This window comes from Triticum dicoccoides, chromosome 5B, assembly GCF_002162155.2.
Source record: "Triticum dicoccoides isolate Atlit2015 ecotype Zavitan chromosome 5B, WEW_v2.0, whole genome shotgun sequence".
NCBI classification, from domain to species: Eukaryota; Viridiplantae; Streptophyta; class Magnoliopsida; order Poales; family Poaceae; genus Triticum; species Triticum dicoccoides.
In genome coordinates, this window is record NC_041389.1 from 4,262,058 (window position 1) to 4,267,627 (window position 5,570).

Below are 5,570 nucleotides of genomic sequence, written 5' to 3' on the forward strand. Positions count from 1 at the left end.
ACCCCGTCACCACACCCCGACACCCTGACCCTGACACCACACCCCAACACCTTGACCCCGACACCACACCCCGACCCCGACACCACACCCCGACACCCTGACCCCCTGAGCCCGTCATTGATTATAGTAATGATGATGATTATGCATTTATTGATGATACTGATCGAGATTATTAGTACGTAGTGTCAGGTATTCAATTTTTTTATGTTGTACTTGATGATGATACACTTAAGTGATATACATATTATTATTCATGTCGGTGTTTTTTTTATATTGTACTAATTTTGTTTACTCTTTGTCATGGAAGGTGTTGAAAGATGGTGGGCGCTGGTCGGGAGCGCTCCGAGGACCCTTCTTCGTTGGCGCATGGTGCGAGGTCTTCCATTCCACACGCACCTCTCCGCCGAGCATTGCTGGACAGTATGGCGACACCATCGGGCCCTTCTTCATCGACCGCGGTGCCGAGCAGGGGACGAGGTAAGAAGAAGAGAGGAGCTGGAGCACGTGGTCGCGGGAGAGGAGGTAGGGTGACTGCCAGGGCGCCTTCCTCACTGCCACCCCCAGCTGTTTCACCCGAGCACATGACTGCTAGGGTGGACTCGTCCGAGGAGGAGGCTACACGGACTCCGGTCCACGAGCCTCCGGTCCACGAGCCTCGGGTTGACGGGCCTTCGGGCCACGAGAGTTCGGCCCATGAGACCCCGGAGGAGCACACGTCTGGATGGGTGTCGGCGTCAAAACCGGCGGATCTCGGGTAGGGGGTCCCGAACTGTGCATCTAAGGTTAATGGTAACAGGAGATTGGGGACACGATGTTTTACCCAGGTTCGGGCCCTCTCGATGGAGGTAACACCCTACTTCCTGCTTGATTGATCTTGATGATATGAGTATTACCAGAGTTGATCTACCATGAGATCAGAGAGGCTAAACCCTAGAAGCTAGCCTATGGTATGATTGTTGATGATGACCGTGAGTCCTACGGACTAAAACCCTCCAGTTTATATAGACTCCGTAGGGAGCTAGGGTTACACAGGGTCGGTTTACAGAGAAGGAGATCTACGTCTGAATTGCCAAGTTTGCCTTCCACGCCAAGGACAGTCCCATACGGACACGGGACGAAGTCTTCTATCTTGTATCTTCATAGTCCAACAGTCCGACCAAAGTTATAGTCCGGCTGTCCGGATACCCCTTTATCCAGGACTCCCTCAGTAGCCCCCGAACCAGGCTTCAATGACGATGAGTCCGGCGTGCAGATTGTATTCGGGATTGCAAGGCGGGTTCTTCTCCAAATCCGATGCATCTGTCATGGTGAATAGTGTCCGGCCTTCCGATAAGGTTGTACTCCTCGGCTTCTGTGCCTCAATTAATGATCCTGCACATGTCGATTGAAGGCGAGGGGCCGAGGCATTTTTGCATTTGACACTCTAATCCCGTAGATGAATCGCCTATTTGAGGAGGCGGGGATACTCAGATCCAACACCATCTCCCCCCAGCAAGCATTTCGCAGAGCGCGTCCAAGAGAGGCCATTCCACCATGACCGGCCGCCGCAGCCCCGCCCGCCGCCTTCCCAGCTTGAAGCCAGGGGACTGGGAAAAGTGTTCCATCCCTCATAGCCGCCTAATAGAGTTGCAAACCAAAGGGTTCCTTCCGCCCGCATACATGGTCCCCGTCCGATCCGGACTAGCCACCTATGATGGCAGGAAGCAAGCGGAGAGATTCCCTAACCCTTCTCGGAGGGAGCGGGTATGCCTTGTCCCATATCTGCTAAGAGGCGTCGGGTTTCCAGTCCACCATTCCTCCGCGGGCTCCTGGAGTTCTATGGTCTCTAGTTGCATAATCTTACCCCCGCCTCCATATTGCACATCGCGGGATACGTCACCCCTTGCGAGCTGTTCCTACGCTGTGAAGCTCACTTTGAGCTATGGAAGAGGCTATTCTGCCTTGTCCCCCGCAACCAGGAGGGATCCATATATCAAGTGGGCGGAGCCGAAATATGACGTATCGCCCAGATCGGATACCTGTCCGGTACTCCAAAGAAGGCGTCCGAAGACTGGCCCTCGGAGTGGTTTTATGTTGACGACGTTCCCCTCCCGAACCCAGTCCGGATGGGCCTTCCTGAGTTCGCCAATGCTCCACTGAAGAAACGCCAAAGCTGGCGCCCTCGGAGCCCCAGGAGGAAGAAAATAGGGAAGTCTCCTATCTGATGAGCCGGATACACACCCTGGCCAAATCAGGATTGACAATAATTGAAGTTATGTCAATATGCATAATAAGGGGAGTGCAGCCACTTTAATATAGGGGAAAACCCATGTGGCACTTCAATGGAGAAGACGATGCCTCCCGATGTGGTCGCAAAGGTCCGGACTCTGCCACATCTTTGGCGAAGATATTATCCGAATTGTACAAGGGAGAAGAAGAAGAGTTCCTCCGCATTAAACCACAGGATGGATTTTCCATGTACAACCCCCGAAGCTGGGTAAGTCGTTATTTGTTACTCAACTTTATTTGCTCTTACCCCTTCGACCACCATTATTTATCTTGTCGCTTCAAAGCAGGAGCTAAGGAGGGCCGTGAAAGGATTCAACAGTCCCTCTCCGCAGCCAGAGGATCTCGGCCGGGCTCTCGATCCCGGATCTGAAGAGGATCCGGATATATCCGTGGAATTCGTCGACGGGACCTTCTATTAGGCGAGTAGTGACGGCTCCTTAGTGGCCATCATCACGGATTATCCCGGACTGCTTCCCGTGTCCCACGTAAGTAATGTAGGAGTTCCAACCTTCCGAAAGAATTCCTTCGTTTTGCCATACCTTAAGCTCACATGCCGTGTTTTTATAGAAACGACAGGCGGGACGTCACGCGGAACCCGCGGGGCCTTCTCGGCAAGAGGCGCCTAGACAAGGTAGCCTCAAAAGGAAGGCGGTCAGGAGCGACATGCAGGCACAGAGGTATTCGTCAAGCTTGCCCCGTGGTTCATTTGATCTTTTTGTCGAGGTGAGACGACTTTAATTACGTCCTGACAGGAAATGCTGAACTATGCCCGGGGACCCTACCGGACATGCCTCCAGCAGCCGGATTCTTGAATCGGATTCACGGGCAGAGGCAGACATGGGGACAATGCCAAACTGTCCTTCTGCGGAGGATACGGATATGCTTTCCGCCACCAATTCGGAGGTGGAGAGCGCCATGAATCACCGGCGCCGGCGGGCCGTACTCCGCGGTGGTATTTTTTCCGAAGAGGCGTTAAATGCCTTCAATTCCGGACACGCATATATTCATGCTGCTCAAGATGGACTTGCCAGAGCAACAAACCAATATGTGAAGGATATACGGGTAAGAAAATTTAACAAGTATGTATAATAGTAGCCCCTGAGACTTGAAGCAGTTGGCACAACTGATTTAAGGATCATTAAATGCATAGGTTCTTGTGGAGAAGAATGCCCAACCGTCTCAAGAGCTGGAGGAGTGTAAAGCCCGAATGAAGGGTAACGTAGCCGAACAAGAGGGATCCAAAAGGACGTCTGCGGGTAAGAATTTCTTCTACCAGTTTATGTGTTTGACATAGTTTTAAAAATCTGACGAGAAGTTCGCGAGACAATCCCGGGGAAAATCCGAAGATTGTAGTAGATGATGAGCAACATCTGCGAAGTCAGTTGGAGGTGGGCGAACGCTTGCTGACGAAGTTTATTGAAGAGAGGAATAAGCTGCAGGATGCCAATCTCCAACTGAGCGTTGAACTGAAAGATGTTCGGGCTCAGCTCGTGGACTCCGTGAAGGAGAACCGGAGGCTTCGACGTGGCATTTATAGTAAGTGCTTGAATGAACTATGGTATAGTTTGGCGAGGAGGCGTATTGACAGAGTTATGTCTGCAGGTATGATGACGGGGCGTCCTGAAGAAGAGATGCCCGACTCTGCAGATGATATGGTGCAAGAGCTGTCACAATTGCACGAACGAGCTCGGCAGGTGATGCGGGGTATTGCCCAAGCTTTGTGGCCGTCCGCTTCCCTGCCTGGAGGCATGGGCGAACTTGTAGAGATGCTCAAAGGAGCATGGCGGCGCTTCCGATTATGGAAGATATCAGCCTGCCGTCAAGGTGCGAGAGAAGCGTGGGCCATGGTGAAGACGCGATACGCCAAGGCTGACCCAAACCATATGGCCGAAGTCGGACCGGCTGGGCCAGATGGACAAGAGATACCCGTTAGTTTAGTATATGATCAAGTAGCATTAGCTGCAAAGTATTCCCAGCAGGATTGTAAGCTAGACAGCCTATTGGATGGTATAGAGGAAGAGTACAGCCAGTCAGTATGATTATGTAATTTTGAATGGGCTTGTGTACTTTCTAGCTAGATTGAAAATCATTTGTCATGGCGGACCTTTTCGCTTCAGCCCCCGGATCCGACAGTCCGGGGTGTATCCGAATACTCATACAGTTATGGAAAACCGGGGCATGCGTGGAAGGAAACCAGGCGTAGGGGTCATAAGTGCATGAATAGACAAGTACCTGACTAGTTATGTTATATTACATGGACAGTAAGAAACATCTTCCAGAGAGAATAGTTCTGTTAGGGGTTCCTTTCTCTGGGTACGCATGCATCGATGTGCATGTCCAAACTGCACGCGAAAGCGCAGGTAACAAAACATCTGGGTATTTTCGTTGTTAGGAACGAGAACATCTTTTGTTCACCGACCGAATATTCCCTTAAGAATGCTAGCTTTCGGCTTCACCCAGTCTGAGGTACACATCCGGCTCAACCGGCAGTAACAATCGTAGAGGTGCTCCCCTTATGCCCTAGCCGAATTAACGGAAACGTAGGGCATAAATACAAGAGCCAGACAACCTAGCATGGCCAAAACTTAAGTCATATCGATGCATATAATGGTGAAGAAAAGGCACATATGGAAAGAAGAATGCATATGTGGCTTGGCAAGAAGCCATTAAAGTGATTATATATATATAGCTTCCGAATAGGAAGCCCCCAGGTATAGTGCACGCGCATAATGCGGCCGGAGTGCTTAGTGCATCCGTATAGTTTTAAGGCTGTATGTGTAAAAAAGGGGAAAAATAAAACAGGGCGAGAAAGGAGGGAAAGGAACATAATTGAAGAAGCGGAGGTGAGGAGACGAACACTGGGTTCTGCGCTAGGCATAGAATCTTCGGAGTCTGGCCGCGTTCCATGGGTTCAGCTCGAGTCTGTTATCAGAGGCATTGCACAGACGGTACGCTCCTCGAGTGAGAACTTTATCAATGATGAAGGGACCCTCCCACTTGGGTTTGAGCTTGTCCTTCTTCTTCTCAGGTAGGCGTAGAACGAGTTCTCCAATGTTATAAGTTTTGTCCCGTACTTCTCTACTTTGATACCTTCGAGCCTGTTGCTGATAGAATGCGGAACGGGCTTTAGCGACATCGTGTTCCTCCTCCAAAGAATCTAAGTTGTCCTGCCGATCTAGCTCGGCTTCCTTCTCTACATACATGCGCACACGAGGTGAGTCACGAATTATATCACAGGGCAGTACCGCTTCTGCGCCATACACCATAAAAATGGTGTGTATCCGGTGGTGCGATTCGGCGTA